The following is a 20,075-nucleotide window of genomic DNA, read 5'->3' as shown; positions in this document are numbered from 1 at the left end:
ACAAAGAGGGAAAGACAGTAGGGAAACCAGCTGGGATGTGCAGGAAGGGTGTAGAGAAGGCCCATAGCTGCCCATTTCTTTACCAGCAACAGCTGTGCATATGTTCGTAATTTGGTGCGAAATTTGCAACCTTCCACCCCTGAGAGAGGGGTGAGGACAGCAGAGTATGTTGTACTGCCAATTATAATTATCAGTTTACATGTCCGGCGGACATATGTGCGAAATGGGCAGCTATGTATGGGGCGTAATTTTTCTGTGGGAACAGATTGCCCTTTTTTTTAATTTTTTTTCAGGTGAGAGTGGAATGTGAGGTAGGGGATGTAGGTATATTTGGGGAGGTAGTTTGGGGAGGCAAACAGACAAGACAAACAAGACATATACAGGGGTGAAATTTGACACATGGGGTGGGTGAACACAATTGATGGGGAAGGTTGTTTGGAAATTGCAGCCCATGAGCCCACAGATGGTAACAGTGGAACTGAGATCCCCACCCATGGGCAGTCACCACTGCACCTTCACAGCCCCAAGGGTGGCTGTGCTGGGGGCTGAGAAGGATGGGCAGGCTCACCCGAGAGATGCGCCACTGTCGCCTCAAGCTGGCATAGGGGATCAGCGACTGAACACTGGATCTCCCTACGCACCACAGCCCGGACCCTTCGAAGGGTGACAGGTGGCCCTTCTCCACCCACGCTTGCATGGGGGGGATGAGCCACATCCCCTGCAGTGCTTCCACCCAAAGGTGGCACAGGACCAATGGAGGAGGGGAGCCCGGGCTGGGCACTGGAGCTGATGGTGCCAGGTGCACTCGCCAACTGAGGAGGGACAGGTGGTTCCACTGTGACCGGCCTTCCCATAGGTTCTGTGATTAGGTGTGTTTAATTACAACATAAACAACAGCATTCCAGATTAGTTGTAACAGCATGCAGTAATATTCCCATTAACCCAACACACCAAGGTTCCAACAGTTGAACTGCAAGCATAACACATGCATATATTGAACAACAGTGGATATTCCAACAGCATGCAGGGATGTTTGGTAGCAACAGGCCACCATGAACGTGGTGTTTGAACAGGGCACATGCATCAACATGAATGCAAATATTTATAAAACAATAGGACATATGTCCCAACAAATATTTAAGATTACACATACCCACTGAGGTGTGGAATTGCATGGTTTATGCACAAACAGTAGGGCAGAGAAAAAACCTCAGTTAACATCTTATAATCACTTTTACTCTACACTACATTCCTAGTGACTGCAAGTGTATATTCCCTACATGTATTATTACATTTGCCACCATGCATTAGGTTGTGTAATGGGTTTGGCTAGTTCAATATATACTTGACCTATATCTGACATACTAACTGTCCAAGATGCAGATGTTACTGCTACATATTTCATGGTTGCATTTATATTTCTTTATCTACATATCTGGATGTTTTCACATGACATTTTCACTTCAATTTGTACAGAACCCTGCATTTATTGAAGCACACTCACATTTCTGGGGAACATATTAGCATGCTACTTGTGTGCCAGATTTACTTATGCATGCCAGCCAGTAACTGACTGTTGAGGACTGTATATATGCTTCACAGCTACTAGCACTTCCATCATCCACTGTAGATGGGACTGCAGAACTCTGGGTTGCCAGCACTTTCTAACACAGTACTATTTGTATAATGCAAGGGTACAACAACATTTCAAACTAAGTGACACACACACACTCCGGGTTTTATACCTTTATTACTGACATTACACACTTTTCCACAGGCTCACTCCTTTATTTGTTTTAACAGTGCATATGGCAGACATATTCAAGACATATTATACCTTTATTAATGGGTTAGAGCACACTTTTGCAGGCTCAGTCACATATATTATATGACAGTACCTGCAGAGATTTTATTCCAGACATATGTTACCTTTCTTAATGGGTTACTACGATCTTTTTCTGGCACTATGACTATTACGTATGACAGCACATGCAGAGGACTTATTCAGGCCATTTTATGGCTGTATTATTGTACTACAACACTTTATTTCATGCTCTCTCCCCTATTTTATATAACAAAACATGCAGAATTTTCACTAACCTGCCTGGTGGTGCAGCCTTTGCAGCCTATCAGCATAGGCTTGCTGATTCGCAGCACGGTCACCTGCAGCTGTGAAGTAAATGAAGGGATATTGAGACATACCTATCCGTTATACAGAATCAATTATCAATTCTTACATATTGCATTCTATGGCTACTTACCCAGTTGTGGGGCATCCTGCATCCCACGGGCATCCTGTATCCATTGGTTCAGGCGGTCCTCCTTCCGTCTCTTCAGGTCTGCATGGTGGTGACGGACCTGCTCACCGGTGCAAGGAATGCCTGTGGCACTGGTGAGGTCATGTGCTAATCAGTTCCAAGCCTCAGCCTTGTACTCCGTCCCTTGGAACTGGCCCTGCAGGAGTCTGGACTCATGATGGTGGACAAGGAGCCAAACCATGTATTTTGACTCCTCGATGCCCCAACACTGTGCTCAGAAGTGTGAACCCTCTCCTGCACCTGACATTCTGACTGCAAATGTGAGCTACAATCAGTTATGGCGAGTATTCCTGCCTATGGGGCTTAAATATGCCGCATTTCCCACACTTTTTTGTGATTGGCCATTTTTGAGAATTCTAGGCTGACTGCAGACATGCTTAGTAATGGTTAATCTACCATTTCTAAGTATATGTATGCTAATAGTAGCTGTTTCTTCTAAGCTGTCATGGCTTAGTGGTTCTGTACTTTGATTATGATGCAGAGGGTCCTGGGTTTGAACCTTGTCATTCTCTTATTTTAATACTGTCTAGGGGGTGTGGCTGCATTTAAGCAACTTAGCTCTACGTTGCTCCCCGGTGCCCCACGGTGCCGTGGTTGGCGCGGTGCGCACGTCCGCGCAAACACATTGCGCTGGGTAAAGTGCATTTAAACTTTGGCCAACTCTATTGTGCTGGGTAAAGTGATATTAAGCTATTGGCACCTGTATTGTGCTGGGTAAAGCGCTTTTAAACTTTGGGCACCTCTGTTTAGCTGGGTAAAGTGCTACTTAACGGCAGGCTATTATATATCTGGATCCTTTAAAAATATATATTTTGTTCACTGATACATTGGCCATTTCTCTGCTTTTACTAATATTTTAATCATATATGTCTGGTATTATTTCATATACTGATTTACAACATAAATACAAAGGGGAGTGGTGGGACTCAAACCGTGAATGCCTCCTCTTTGTGCATACGCTCTACCATTACACTATTGCAATTTGGTGCAATTTGCATAAACATTCTTTCTTATGCTCTTCCATGCCGGAATTGCTAACTACAGCTAAGCAATGGGCACACCCACGCACACACGCGCAAATACGGGCAGCTATATCGTGGATTTAAAAAAGAAAAAATAATTATTTACTTTATATAAGTGTGATGGGGTTTACAGTGTCAGGGAGTGTGGTGTTGGGTGCAAGTACATTTGAGCGAACTCGCTCTTGTGTCTTGACATTATGCTTTTTAAAACCTTGCAGGGGCATGGACATTTAGACTGCTTAGCAGTTGGACACACCCCCTGCTTTCCTACTCAGTCCATGTAAGAGTTATGGTTGAGTCAGCGTGCCCTCATGAATGTTCATGGCATGCTGATGTCATACCGTTCAACTGCAGCCTCCGAGTAAGACATATTAAGTCTTACACGGAGGTTTTGTGAATCCGGGGGTTAGTCTTAAAAGCAATATTTGTTAGGGGGTGGCAGTCTAAAGAGTAAAAATTAAGATTAAAAAGAGTCAGATAATTGTATTAATGCATTGTATGTTACATATGAAGCTACTAATCTTATTGCTTTTTTTCTCTTTCACCCTACCCCTTATCTCTCTCTTTCGTTTTTGTTTTGCTTTTTTGTTCTTTGTTTGTTTGTGTTATATTATATGTCATCAAAATGTGTCCATGTCTTCCATGTGTACCACATCATGAAATTCTCCACAGCACAGCGGTGTAGGACTACCCCACAGGATCCACCTGCACCCACATCACAGGCCCTAGCACAGTTGAACAGCACATCTGGGAGCCAACCTGGCAGCACCACCTCTGCTGCTCCTGTCCTACCTGCCCACTCAGGTAGTCCTGCCCCAGAGGATAGACCACTGGTTCCCTCCAGGAGCAGCGGCAGAGGTGGTGAGTTTATTACCTGTGCTGAACTGTCAGAAATGGTGCATAGATTTGTGCCCTACTCTGTTGTTACATGCCTACACCAGATAGAGGGGCTGCTTTTCCTTATTTTACATAGGACCAGGAGAAGGAGTAGGAGACATCAAGTGCTCCAGCCAATGGTGGAGTGAAAGGACAATAATGACAGTCCAAATGATGAAGATTCAATTCACACTGTCACCCAGTTTAACGAGCATGGGTCCTGGATGACCCCACCTTCACTCCATCCATGGTTTCCACTGACCTCTTGTGTCCATCACCATCCCTGTGTCTTGTCTTGTTTGTATTGTCTGTCTGCAATTGCTTCCTCACCTACCCGGCTTACCAGCCCCAGGCATACCTATTTCCCTTTCCCAACATTCCTCTCTCTCTTTCGAGAAAAATAAATGGGCAGCTAACCCACAGAAAAAAAAAATCCTCCCATACATAGCTCTCCATTTTGTACACATCTTCTTGACACACTTGATTAGGTCCAATTGGCTATACAACATGACTGTGTTGTAGTCACCCCTGTCTCTAGAGGTGACAGTCCAAATTCAGCTAATGTTCTGCATACATTACCAGTGTTTACTGTTGAAGACATGGATACCGATGGTTCTTTCCTACTTCCCTCCTGCACATTCCTGCATTGCTTTCCATTTGTTCTTCCCCCTTGCTTGCTCCCCATTTCACCACTGTCCTATCTTCCTCACTTCTTTTCTTTAATGCATTATTGCACGATTGTGCACTTTGCATACCAATGGGCAGCAACGGTAATACGAAAGTACTAAAAGTGTTACATTCAGTTGTATTTGAACACAGTACCATCTGGCCTCAAAAAAGGAATGTATTACTGCATTAACAGTTGCCGCCACAGAGTCAGTTAAGTAGCATGTGTATTCCAGAGACTCAGTACTAACTGTCAGACTTTAGCATCCCCATTTCACTACTCTCCTATCGTCCCCATTTATTTTCTTTAATGCCTTATTGTGTGATGGTGTGCATTGCATACCAATGGTAAAGCAAAAGTAGTTAAAAGTATTAGATACAGCAGTATTCCAACCCAGTACCATCTGCCCCCAAAAAGGAATGTATCACTGCATTAACACATGCTTCCACAGAGTCAGTTAAGTAGCAGATGTATTCCATAGTCTCAGTAGTAATTGTCAGACTTTATCAATGCTGCCACTGAAATAGTTACATGACATTTCCTTATGTACTAATCATTCTTAAGGTCTCCCTTTTGCCTGTTGCGCAATGCTGCACAAACAAGATTAGCATAGCCAGCCCTTCCCTTCATTCCTCCATTGCCCATGATTGTGCTAAGCTTCGCATCGTGCAAACAATCATTAAGAAATGCTAACATAATAATAAAAAACTGACAGAGGAAGCACAATTTGCACAGAAATGAAGAGGAGGTTGGATGTTAATGAAAAATGAATCTGTGAATTGTGCAATCCTTACTTGCATTTCCCACCTTGACAGACATACATGTAACACTTTGGAAGTCTGTCCTGACAATACCACTTGATGTAAGCATTCACAGTTGCCATCCACACATAGAGAGAGTGCCTGCAAGATGTTTATATCTGCTACATAGAGCCCAGGATTTGGGATTCAGCAGTTCTAATGAGTTCAGACATCATTTGCATCTTCACCATGCTGACAGCCCTGAATCTACACCAGAAGGTAACCATGTAGCTAGGGGAAACTGAAGGGGAGATTATATGCTGAACACAGAAGAGAGGATATTACTTTGGAATATATCTGCTCAGAGGAGTACTGATTTTTAGATTATATGCCTGCATTTTATCAGCTACATATAGCATATGCTGACATGTAACTATGAATAGCCTGTTTTATGTTTTTCTTTTTAATTTGTTTTGATTAGCACGCATTTTTACACTTTTACCTGTCTGCATTACTTACAAGCGTACTGTTCATCTGGGAGTGTGGGAGCAAGCTGAATTTGTGTTATTGCACAAAAAAGAATTATGTTGCTATTGTAACTCTCCTTTTGTTGCTTCCAGCCTACTGTCACATGTTATAGTTAGTTCTGTACAAATCTCACACATTTTATTTTTTATTCTGCCTGTGTAGACTCCTTTCCATGGCAGTATGCCAAAAGTTTTGGAATTCGAGGGGAACACCAGCATGGAGTCTACACAATTGCTTTATAACTTGTTGAATAGCTCCAATGTGTTGCCTTGGTTGATTAGCATGCAATTCAGCTGCTTATGCAGTAATTAGCATTCCATGGTGTTTACCTGGTTTGCGTGGGAGTACTCACTGCTAGATGGTGCTTACTGAATTTAAAAGTTTCCATGCCCATGTCCGCATCATGTCTCAGCACGCACACAATGAAAAACTACCATGTAGTCTTTACTGAATCCCACAGAGCATCTTTTAGACTGATTTATAAAGACTTACTATTGGATCTTGCTATTATGAGCAAATCAGATTATCATTCTAATTTTTTGACTTATTGCAATATTTACAGTGGTAAAATTATTTAGTTCAACCGAAAGGACTTACATATTAATATAAGGAATTTTCTACTGCCATTTAAAGTAGTAAGAAGCTTGCAAACTAAAAAAATTAAGAAACATTTTGTTCATTGGCAACCGCATATAAATTTCTGTGTCTGATTTTGGGAATCTGAAACTTCAGTCTGAGATATGTGGCACTCTGTTTAAGGTGCATTTAATCTGCTTCATATTTACTGATTTTGGCATGCTTAACATTTCTAAAATTGTATTTATTTTTTCAGAGATTTCCCTCACTGTTTAGTATTTTGCAATCCTGTTGTGTCTTGTTATGCTGAAAAAACGTGCTATAAACCTTTTCTTTGAAGATATATATATATATATATATATATATATATATATATATATATATATATATATATATATATATGGGTCCCCTTCAAAACATCTAAAACCTATAACATCTAATTTCATGACATTGAGACCGGAACATATCAAACCCATAACATTGAATTTCATAACATCTAACAGTACAAATCACATGAAAATAATATCCCCTCCACATATAATGATATATAATGACACCAAACTACTTAACTACTTGGCTTCTGGATTTCCTAGACTTAAAAGAAGGTTTTTCCTTTGGTATCGAGAGAGCCCACAGAGCTCTGGGTAAACCTGCTTCCTCATCAGCAAATACCCCTCCCAGATCAATTGTTATAAAATTTCTCTCATATTTGGATAAAGATTTAATTCTAAGATCTGCCTGGAGGAAAGCACCTTTAAAGCATAACCAGAACTTGATAAGATTTGATAATGATTACTCCACCAGAGTAACTGAACAAAGAAAAAGCGTATGGCCAATTATAAAACTACTAAAGCAAAACAATATCAAAGCTCAACTTCCTTTTCCAGCTAAGATAAAAATTCTATATGCAAATGAAATGTGTACCTTTAATGGTCTAGAAGAAGCTTCTTCATTTATCAAAAATAATAATGTGATTTCTATACCAGAAGATATGGAATGGATATCCCAATATCTCAAAAGAATAAAAGAAACAAGTGCTTGTACTGATGTCAGGGGGAAAAAAAAGACTGAGCCCAAAACATCTGTTGTAAAAAAAAATAATAATTGCTTGTTTACTTTAACTTCCAAAAAAAAAAAAAAACTTTTAACTATGACTTGAACTGTTACCAGAACTAATCAAAATGAAAATGTAATCTCTCATTTATGCTTAAAACAAAAAGTTAAGTAATCAAACTAGAAGTTTTGATATTTAACCTTTGGATAATTAAGGATTGTAATGGTTACTACAAAGGTACAGGTATGTTCAGCATAATCTAATTCACTTTACTAGTGAATAAATTCTTATGTTCTACTTACCATAAACTTTATAGAACACAAATATAAAAAAATAGTTTTACTATGATATGTGTTTATCTTTACCTCTAAATTGCTTTTTGTTTCTACTTATTAAATTCGCTTAAATAATCTGGTCCAATAAAAAGAAACATTTTCTTCATTTTATTTGGCCTTAGTTATCATATTCCTTATGATATTGAATTTTGTTAGTTCCAACTGGCTTGTTTTGGTTATTCCAACTGGCTTGTATAGTTAAAATGGCAATACATCGCTTTGCCATTACTGCTTTACCCCGAGTTATGTTTCAGTAGCTTCCCGGTAGACATAAGTTTGTTGTGGCTTAGAGATGTGACCCTGTACCAATGTTTACCTTGTTTGGGTGTCTGGTGATTCATCTGAATACCCTGTATATTGACTGTGATCATAGATGTGTTTTGGTAACAGTCCAACTGATTTTGCAACTAGATACTGAGAACGCTGGAAGAGGGAACAGATGGTAATGCATAAAAGCAGTTATGAGATTTGCCTGCTTAGATGGTCTCCGTAATACTTTATGCTTTGTTTCAGTGTAAGGTGAGGATTGGTGCTGTGGTTATTGGGTGGCTGAGGGCTTTGCTGTTACATTTATGCATTTGCTAGTTGTGGTCTAAGATGACTGTTAGTGTTTTCCTTCTGATTTACAGTTGTCCGGATTTCAGACTACTTCCCCTTGTTTAACTGCCTATTTATTTGAATGGGGAAAAAAGGGAGGGAAAGTTCACACAGCTGGGAAAAGGAAGTGAAGCTTTACAATAATTAAGACTCAAGAGCGCTTAACTCTGCTTCGCTCATATCCTGAGCTGTTTTTTCACTTCAGCTAGGTTACTATGACAACAGAAAACACTAACATCATCACCAAATGGCTCTGCAAAGCTTTGGCACACTCTTGCAAACACTGAATTAGCTGTATGAAGGAGCTTACTTGTTTATTTATTGAATTGTATACCAAGATCTGCCTGTATAGTTAACTTCTTGTCTCACATAATAGAATTGCAGTATAATACCCAACATGCTGACATAATTAATTGAATGAGAGCAGTTGTTTTGACTGGACCTAGTAAATGATTTATCATTAGCAGGCAATCTAGTTATGTTCTGTTACTAGACTGATTAATGGACTAATTAATTAGGTAGTGCTTATACCTTCATATAACCTCCCACACCAGATTCATTTCTCTTTAACTATTTTTTTAATTTACATCAAGTTCTGACTGCAACTGTAATATCTACCTGCCTTCATAGCAGAATTACAGTGTTCCTCTTCACACTTTACTAATGTGTGTTAACTCTAACCTTTATTATTCCTCAGACCATAAACCTAGTCCTTTAACTCATTTTACAAAAACTCTTTCCTCAACACTATTGTTATTTAAACAAATTTTGTCTTAATGGGGTGATAGCTTTTGTTCACATATCACAAGGGGAAACTATAGATTTCCATTTGTGCTCTTCTGTTCTTTCTTTGTCTCAGTTTTTCTGTAAATTACAGTCTTTCTTCATCCTGCTGTGAGTCATTCCTTCTGACTGTGTGGGCAAAATATTAAATGAGCATACACTGTTAAACTTTGAACAATAAAATGCTAATCAACAGTGGGATTTGAGTGGCAGAATGAAGTTAATAACCTAAGGTAATATATATTTAACTGTGGATGATCAAGACTAATGTGGAACAGTACATCATAGATCATATTGCCAAAATGTCACAAAAACAAGTTTGTTATCCTTTTCATCTTGAAGATAATATGAACTTAGTTTTTACAAGTGATCTATTTTTATGTATTTAAAAGGAATGTGTATAGGAGGGTGCATGTGCTTTTTGTACATGGTGTATTTTTATCAGCAGGTGTGGTTGCAAACAACTTTTAGCTCATGGCTATTTATAGTATTTATGGGCAAGTTTAATAACAAAGTTGGTTAAAGAAACATGTTTGTGTTGTTACTCTAATGTGATTGGTAGAGTATATAATAACTCAAGGTATTTGTGTAGATTGATTTATTCTAGCAACCTATCCAAACAATGTTTTCTATATGACAATATTTTAGATTAAACACACTTTTTCACATGACTAATACCATTAATGCTGCATCACAAGTAACACAATCATTTCTATTAAGGAGAATATTTTAAGAAATATGATAAACATCACTTGTTTACATCATATATGTTTTAATTGTTAAGTAGTTACAGTTACAACTAATGCTACTATCATATTCATGAACAGTAGGACATTATAGTGTTATTAAACTATGTCAACATTTAAAAAAAAAATAAAAAAGGAAATAAATATATATTTTCAGTTCTTATATTCTCTTTATAAACTATTCTCCTTACATTAGTTTAGCTTATGGATCTCAAAGACCTTTTATATCGGTTAAAAGTATGAGTGATATTCTAATAGACTTATTTTTATCTATTAGATTAGGAATGATTTTCATTCCATGTTTAGAGTGGAATTCAGTTACCTCATTTGTTGTTATGTTTATCTTGACATTATCTAAAAAAAATCTCCTTTTCTTTTTAAGCCTGACCAAAACAGTATTCATGATAGAGAAAAATCTGACAAATTCTCTTAAATACTTATACATAAAAAAGATTTTTTGCTGTTATGAGAGGAATATGTTGAATAGCAAAAAAAGACTCATCCTTACCTTATTATCCTTGACTATCAATGGTTTAAATAACCCAACTAAAAGATTTAATTTGTTGAAATACTTAAAATTAAATAAAGCACAAGTAGTTTTTCTTCAAGAGACACATTTTAAAACAAATGATAGTTATTCATGGAATCCTAAAAAAATATTTAATCTTAGCTCAGTCTACCCACAAGACAAAGACTAAAGGTGTAACAATCTTATGGAAAAAGAATATTATAATGCCAGAAACCATCTTTAAATATGAAGACAAAGAAGGTCTTATGGCTATGGTAGTCAAATCTAAAAACAGAATATGGGCATTGGTAAACCTATACTGGTTCCCTGGTAACAGAGTAGAAACAATCAAAAAATACTTAGATTTCATCTCTAATAATCATAAGGGTAATCTAATAATAGGAGGAGATTTCAACTGCATTCTAGAGTCATCTGAAACCACTAATAAGAGACCCCTTAGGACTTCCTCCATCTCCAAATCTTTAAAAAAAAATATTCATTTCATTTATTATGCAGATTTAATTTGAAATATGATAAATCTCTATTGTTTTGCCATCAAGACCACAGATACGGCACTCAAACTAGAACAGACAAAATATTAATTGTCCAAGACCTGCATTTAAAAATCATTGACTTCTCAATTGCTCCATGACCCTTTTCAGACCATGATTCTTTGATTTTAAACATTCAAACTGACTTCAAACCTTTAATCTTATCATCTAGAATCCCATGATATATAACAAAAATTAAAGAATTTAAACCTTGGCTGTTATCAGAATTACAGTTTTTCCTAGATATTAATTATACAACATAAATCAATAAAATAATGATATGGGACTCATTAAAAGCCTATATATTTGGTAAAACTCTTACTTGGTACAAAAGTAAAATAAAAGAATGGGATAAAGAATTATTAGATGCACAATCCAAACTCATGTCAATTAAAAATAAAAAATAAAATCAAGACTCCCCACAAATCAGAAAGAAAATAGAGGAGTTAAATAATAAATATAATGAAATATTAACACATAAAATTAGTTTAGCATTAAAAAAATTAAAAGTAAACTCCTTGGCCATCTCTCCCAAATATCTATATAACTTATCCACAAGAATCAAAATACAAGCCAGATCCAATAATATTAACAACATTTATCATGAAATGAAAGGAAAACAGGTATCAGATATAGGAGATGTTCTTGATGCATTCAGATATCACTACAAAAAAAAAGAATTTCTATACTGACCAACTAAACACAGTAATTCATTTTACTAATATTAAAAATATACCAGAAGAATTAAAATCAGACTTACAAAAGCCTATATCCTATAGAGAAATTATTGATAAAATTAGAGAAGGCAAGACTAACAAAGCACCAGGAATATATGGTATCACTATAGAATTATATCAACGTTTCCCCCAACGATAACCTCCCTACTCCATAAAACTTTAATAGATGTTCAAACAAATGCAATAATTCCACCCTCTTGTAAATACTCTTTAATTACTCCAATTCTAAAACATCAAATCTATGCACCTCAATTAATAAAAATGGTTTTACTACCCAAGATTCTGTATGCGGCTACCGCTATTTAATTGCTTCCCAATATATACATTTTCAAAGAAATTAATTCAGCTATTTAAAAAATTTTTATGGTTCCCTAAGAGAAACAGACTAACCTTAGCACATCATATTAGACCATGGAAACTAGGAGGATTAAACTTTCCAGATATAGAAACATATATAAAGGCATCCATATCCAAAATTATTATAGATTGGATAAATCCCAATAATTTGGCCAGTTGGAAAGAACTACTAACTGTCGTATCAATAAATGAGTTTACTTTTTTAAATAAGTTTCCAATATTACATAAAGCTAATAAACCTTGGTATCTAATAGGCACATGCATGAAATATAATATAACAAAACCTACTAAAACATATATGATTCATTTATAAATGCTAATATGGACCTGAAACTTTGGATTGATCTCCTAATACCTTTCACCATAATAAGGGATTATCCTCACAAAATAGTCACTTCTTGGGAACAAAACAAACTTTTCTGTTGGATACAATGTATAAAAGAGTTAAATGTTTTAGATATTCAAGAGATAAAAACAATTTATAAAATCCAATCACAGGATTGATTGACTCTACAAAGCATTTTAATGTATTCCCAAGATTTATGTAAAATAATTAATAGTTCCTCTTGTAAAGCTATGCCGAAATTCATAAATCAGTTATATGAAATTATATATAAAATGACCATAATAAAGAAAATAGTATATCCTTCTTGTAAAGCTATGCCGAAATTCATAAATCACTATATATAATGACCATAATAAAAAAATAGTATATCCTTCCTATATAAAGAACCAATATACTATAAAACTATACCTAAAGCTTCTTATTGGAAATATATTTTGAAAGGTCATTCACTACAACTGAATGAAGAAATTAAAGTAAATATTTTGTTATCAGTTAAATACACTTCCCATACACAATATTGGAAAATCTTTAACTGGAAATATATACACAGAGCTTTTTTAACCCCAGATACAATTGCCAAGTTCAGTTCCTCCACAAATGGAATATGTTGGACATGTGAACAGGCGCACATAGCAGATTGGAATATTTTTTATGACTGTATCAGAATCAAAACATATTAGGATGGAGTTAATAAATTCTTGCAGACTTTGTTTAATTTCTTCATTTTATCTAAAACACCGATCCTTTTGAATGTGAATGAAGGTCCACATCTGAATAAAACAAATATTTATCTCTTATGGACAATACTTGCAATCTCAAGAAAATGTATAACTAGAAGATGGAACTCAAACATAACACCAACTTTGGAAGATTTTTATACCTTATTGAAGACTCTGTTTTGATGGAGATGAAAATTAAGGAACTAAGGACCTTTCCAAGACCATTGGTTAACAATCCATGGAAAAAGGTTTTGTCATTGATTGATAATTTACACCAATGAACGGTTATCCTCTGACAAGCAGACTGTTATATTTATGTACTATTTGTTTTCACATGTAACTATTATTGATGTCAGACTGATGTATATATTGTATTTAGTTATTTAGAATGTCACTTATGAAATTATATATACTTTCCTGAAATAAAAATCTTTTGAGAAAAAAATAATGTAGCATCCTACATGTTCATTGACTGTCTAATTATTTTTTATGAACAATATATAGAAAATTTAAAAATAGATGTACAACATCAAATAACACTTGCTAAGACTTTTCAGGAGCATGTTTTGTCTGAAAAATTAAATGATAATTAAGGTCAGTCTATGTCCAAATTAGATTAAAAATTCAAAAGTCATAATATGAAGAAGTTTAACAGGGAACTATACGATTATGAGATAGGATAAGCCTATTTATTTAGAATAAAATCAAGAAATATAATTACAGTTTGCATACATCTGTCTTGTATTCTTTATTAAGTCATATTTTTACTAATCTTATTGTATTATACAGTTATTGTAACACGCATTTTTTATATATATTTGTACTGTGGAGCTTTTTCTCTGCAGGCCTCCACTGAAAAAGGGCTTTGTCCCAGTCGGACTATCCTGGTTAACAAATGTCAGATAAATAAAAATAAATAAATAAAATTTTATCAATGCTCACCATAATGTTGAACAGAAAAAGATATGAAAAAAATGCAAATCGAATGAGGTCTATTCTATTTTGTGTTATTCTGAAACTACACACACTAGCGTGAACATTCTCCCCAAGCTAAGCAACTCCCTTTTTTCGTCAAAACTTTGAATACAAATGTGGGGGAGGGGGCATAAACACTGACATAAGAGTGCTCAGTACTTTGATTTCCAGCAATTTCAGGGAACTTATGAATCAGGTTTTAATTCTGGCCATTTGGTCATTAATATTACAGGACATTGTACAGATGATTTGTCTTGGTTTCTGTTGAATAAAGGTTTGGGCATTATTCCCTCTGCATCAGTTTCACTGGTACAACTTATTCAGGATATTAACTCCTTTGCTAGAAACCTAAATTTAAGATATTAATATCATATTAAGGGTAATATTTATACACTTGATTCTGAAACATCTGCATTTAGATTTTATAGTTCTAAATTTCAACCCCCCCACACCATCCAACTGAGAAAGTTTTTAAACAGTCCCTTATTGATGAAATAAATTATAATCAACATAATTTATTTATAAATGTTCAATTACAATATTTTTCATCAGAAAGGGAAGCTTTTGAATACCAAAGACTATAAGACAGAGGCATATAGGCAACTTAATGATGCCCCGACTTACATCCATTTGGAAATGGATCCTACTATGCTATGCAAGCATACTATTGATTGCTTTTTACTTGAAGCAACCACAAAGGGTGTCATTACTTTGGAAATTAAACATCTGATGGTTAAGCAGCCTTTCAGTCAACAATTTTATATGTTGACAAGGGTTCATAAGATGGTTACTCCCACTCCTGGTAGAACCATAGTTTTGGTAATTGGTTCTTTAATGGAACCCTTATTGGAATTTTTAGAATTTTATTTGCTTGGGGGACAGAATTAAGGATAATATACAGTTTGTATCCCTGATGGACCAGTTACATGTAAAACAGATTACTGTGATGTTCATGTTGGATGTTGTTGGTTTATATACGTCAATTCCACATATGCAGGGAATTAAAGCAATGAGATATTGGTTAACATCCAGTGTGATGCACCCCGTGGAATTTGTTGAGTATATGTTATAGTTTTTACAAATGGTTTTGTAGATGATTTTTTTTCCCATTTTTGATGCCAAATGTTATTTGCAAATTAAATGTACTGCTATGGGGGCTACATTTGCCCCTTTTTATGCAGACCTATATATAGGATACTTTAAAAAATTACATTCATGATGAGGTAAATAATCCTTTTTACTCACAATTTAAGGAAAAATATACAGTCAATAGGCAAATAAAAGCTGTAGTTGTACAAACCAATACATAAAAAACATGAAACAATATGGCTACTCACAGCTTACCATCTGGAGACTTTATTTAGAAGACTGCTGGATTCTATAAGATGTTGATGTAGTTTCTTTTTCAGCATTTGTTGTATTTCATAATTCCAGTTTACTGGGCTTAAAGTTTACTGCTCAATTAAATCTGTCTACCACTGATTTTTTTGGATGCATCTGTTGATAAGCTCCTTGATGGTAGTGTTTGTACCTCATTGTACCACAGATTTTTTTCAAGAAATGCTTTATTTGCTAGTAGTTGTCATCATATATTTGTTTTTAACAATATACCTTTTTCACAGTTTTTTTTTTGGTTAAATGTATATGTTGTGATTTAGAAGATTTAGAAAAAATATTCTGATGCCCTACAGGCCAGATTTATATACCGGGGTTATGACCCAGTGATACTACAAAGGGTCATGTCTCAAGTTAGGGACCAGTCTAGGCACAGTTTGTTATACATGTCACTTCAGAAGATTACTGAGAGGTGTGACAGCTCTGTTAGGTTTGTACCTACTTATGGAACCAACATTCACAAAATGAGGGAGGTCACATACAAATGTTGGCTGGTTTTGAAAATCAATATATTTTCACTAATATTTTATTAGATAGATGATCATTTACATTTAGAAACAACAGGAAAATTATTATTTTTTTATCTTTTAAAAATTCATATATGGCAAAATTAGATCAAATGTTGTTAGGTTCCAGACCTATGAACTGTCAACCATGTGGACATTGTATGTTTTATCATTTTTCTGTTTAAAATGCTCACAAAAATCTTTTATATTAGAGATTTAATTACATGTGATACAGAATGATGATATATGTGATGAGATCCCTATCAGATGATCAAGTTTTCAGAAACTTAAAATGTATATGTTCGAGACCATATGATTGAGTTTCCAAAAATTTGAACATCAACCCCCCCCACACACACACATAAAAATCTAACTTTTTTAAAAAAAATTTGCATGGGGACAGGCCCCCCCCTTGCACCTCCCACACCCCCTACAAATTAAATATACCAAATCTGAGATCGCACTGCAGTGAGGAAAAAGGTAAATGTCCCGTTCCACACTGTACAGCAATCTCCATTCAAAACCTTTGAATTTTCGGAAACTCAGTGATATGGTCTTAACCATATGAATTTCGAGTTTCTGAAAATTCAATCATCTGATAGGGAATCCATCTGGTGACATGCCAATGTGGGGCTTTGTATGTTGGTAAAACATCTGGACCATTGGAACAGAGACTTATAAGTAGGCAAATGATTCAGTCAATTTTGCCTCTCTTAATAAATTTGACTTGATTGAGTCTGTTATATGCTAAAGAAAAACTATGAATTACTGGTTTGGTGCTATATATGGTTTTGATTTAAATGACATTATTTGACTTCACCAACCTGTGGCTATATATATATATATATATATATATATATATATATATATATATATATATATATATTTATCTAAAATAATTTTATGGACCTTTTATGTACTTGATGCCAAAGAATGTATCTAAACACTTTCACCTAAGGATGATGTCAGCACTGAAGTTGAGTTTCTTGGTCCATGCAGCTTTTTGGGGAGTGTGTGTGTGTGTGTGTGTGTGTGTGTGTGTGTGTGTGTGTGTGTGTGTGTGTGTGTGTGTGTGTGTGTGTGTGTGTGTGTGTGTGTGTGTGTGTGTGTGTGTGTGTGTGTGTGTGTGTGTGTGTGTTTATATATGTATATATATATATATATATATATATATATATATATATATATATATATATATGTTCATAGATTCATAGGTGGTTCCTTGGCTATTGATCCAAGAGTCAATTTAAGCCTAGCTGAGGCTTACCCCAAATTTACCAAAGTATTGCTGAGGTGTGGCAAGGAATTTTATGGTTATGATATAGGCTTGTATTCGTCAAGCATTGAGAGGCTGCCACTGCCCATTAGGGACATAGCTAGCAAATCAAGCATAAATTTACGATCCCTCATCCATTTGTCCAAGTTACATTTGAAAAGGGTTAGGAATCAGCTTTGCTTCCCATGGAAGGGAAGCCTATTCCAGAGAAGGGGTAACCTTTGAGACACATACCTTCCCGTCTAACATGTCCTAATTATGTCGCACATAGGATTTAGGTCCTTTGCTAGGGGATTTCTGATGTTATCTGTTCTGCAGATGTGCATCAGATCCATTAGTGTGAGATCAGAGAATGCCTTGTAAGGAAGGCATAGATCATTGCATAGCTGTCTGTAGGAGATCAAATACAGTAATAGGTCTTTGAGATGGTCCACATAGGACTTGTTGTTTACTCCCTACATTCTTTTGTGAGGCACCTCTGTGGTCTCTCAAGCTGTTTCAAGTGTCTTGCCAGGTAAATATTGAAGGGTGCATTGTGTTTAATAATTGGTCTGATGAGAGCTAAGTACAGTGGAATAATGGCCTCCTTGGACCTGGATGCTATGATCTTACTTGTAAGTTGTGCAACACAGAGTAATTTTATCACCACAGGAGACAAACGGTATTGAAAGGCCAGGTTACTGTTCATAGGTTCATAGGTAGGTACTAGGCTATCTGCTCGAGGGCATTTATAAGCCTAGCCAGAGTGTGTCGGCTTTTGCCGCCCCATTGATTAATTAATTGAGCCACTGTCAAGCAGAGCCAATGAAGTGATCCCAGGGGTGTATTTTCTGTTACCCAGTGATACTATTGGGGAAAGTTTGCTTTTTATAGGGTATTATTTAGGGTTGGAGTTAGCAGCCAGGCTAAGGGTATGGGTTAATACTCATGAATAATGATGGGCATTCGAGCTTCACCCCATGCATCACCTTGCTCATGCATGTTAACCCTCTAACAGTAACCCTTTCCCCAATCCCAACCCAACACATTACCTTTACAAAAAAAAACTTTTCTAACAGTATCACTTCGCAAGACATACAGACCCATTTCCCATATTTGCAAACACAAACAATACAAAAAGTATCCCCTTACCAAGCCATTACTCTAACCTTAAAAAGTTACTTACATACACACACACACACACACACACACACACACACACACACACACACACACACACACACACATACTTCTATCATAAATGCTGAAACTATAAGTATGTCTGAAAATTTCAGCATTGGCACACAAACCGACTTACTGTCAATAGCCCAAAGCACATACCCTACACATGCACAAAGAGGTTGACATTACAACACTCAATAAACTCAGCACTTGACACTAACTGCTGCTGATCGAAATTCACAGAAATTCACTTTGCTGTAAAATTCAGCAGTCAGCAAGTGAGCTCATCCCCGATATATATATATATATATATATATATATATATATATATATATATATATATATATATATATATATATGTGTGTGTGTGTGTGTGTGTGTGTGTGTGTGTGTGTGTGTGTGTGTATGTGTAAATATTATGTGTATGGGTGTGTGTATGTATAACCAACAGACTTGGATACAAATTTTAAAAATCAATAGAGCTTTTATTTTTTAGCCTTGGGATTAATATGCATTCCCAGATCCCTGACGACTCGACTTACTTTTAGGGATGTATTATCAATGTGGTAATTTCCAGGGGTGGCTATCTTTTCAAAGGGTAATATTGTGCATTTTTGCATTGAGCTTTAAGTTCATGACTCTGGCACCAGTTGTTTGTGTCAGGCCATCTTGAAGGCTATCTTTTCTGTTAGGGTATTCAATGACCATGTCAAGTTTCCAGTCGTCTGCAAACTTGGTCAACAAGAGACCTTGGCATTTACCTTGACTTCAGAAATGTAGATGTCAAAAGTGGAGGCCCAAACACCAATCCCTATGGGACTCTGGTCTCTTTAAGTAGGTGAAATCCCCTATCCTAACTTCTTGAGTCCTAAGAGTGAGCCAGCTGGCAATCCATCTGGTGACATACAGGTTTATGCCCAATTTTGTTAGTTTATCTACAATGCCTAAGTGCAGTGTTGTGTTGAATGCCTTGGCCAAGTAGGTAGGCAGTGTGAGCTATTTTGCCCTTGTCTATAGCTTTAGTGAACTTCTCAAAGAAATTCACCAGTATATATAAATATATATGCTATGTACAGCAGATTTTTCTTTTGCATTTTTACATGTTCTTCAAGACTTTTTCATTCAGTTATACAATGTACTGCTTTGTATCAAGCTGTTTTTTTTTCTTTCTATAAATTTTATTTGTCTTTAAAGCTAGCATAAATATAAGTATAGGTATTAATCCAAAACCAAGCATTCATATCATAGCAGGATACATTACAATATCCACTACAGATCACACATTGCACACATGATAGTGAA

This window comes from Protopterus annectens, chromosome 1.part2 (assembly GCF_019279795.1).
Source record: "Protopterus annectens isolate FY-2018-M chromosome 1.part2, PAN1.0, whole genome shotgun sequence".
Taxonomy (NCBI): Eukaryota; Metazoa; Chordata; order Ceratodontiformes; family Protopteridae; genus Protopterus; species Protopterus annectens.
The sequence above is the reverse complement of the archived record's forward strand: the minus strand, read 5'-3'. Positions refer to the sequence as shown.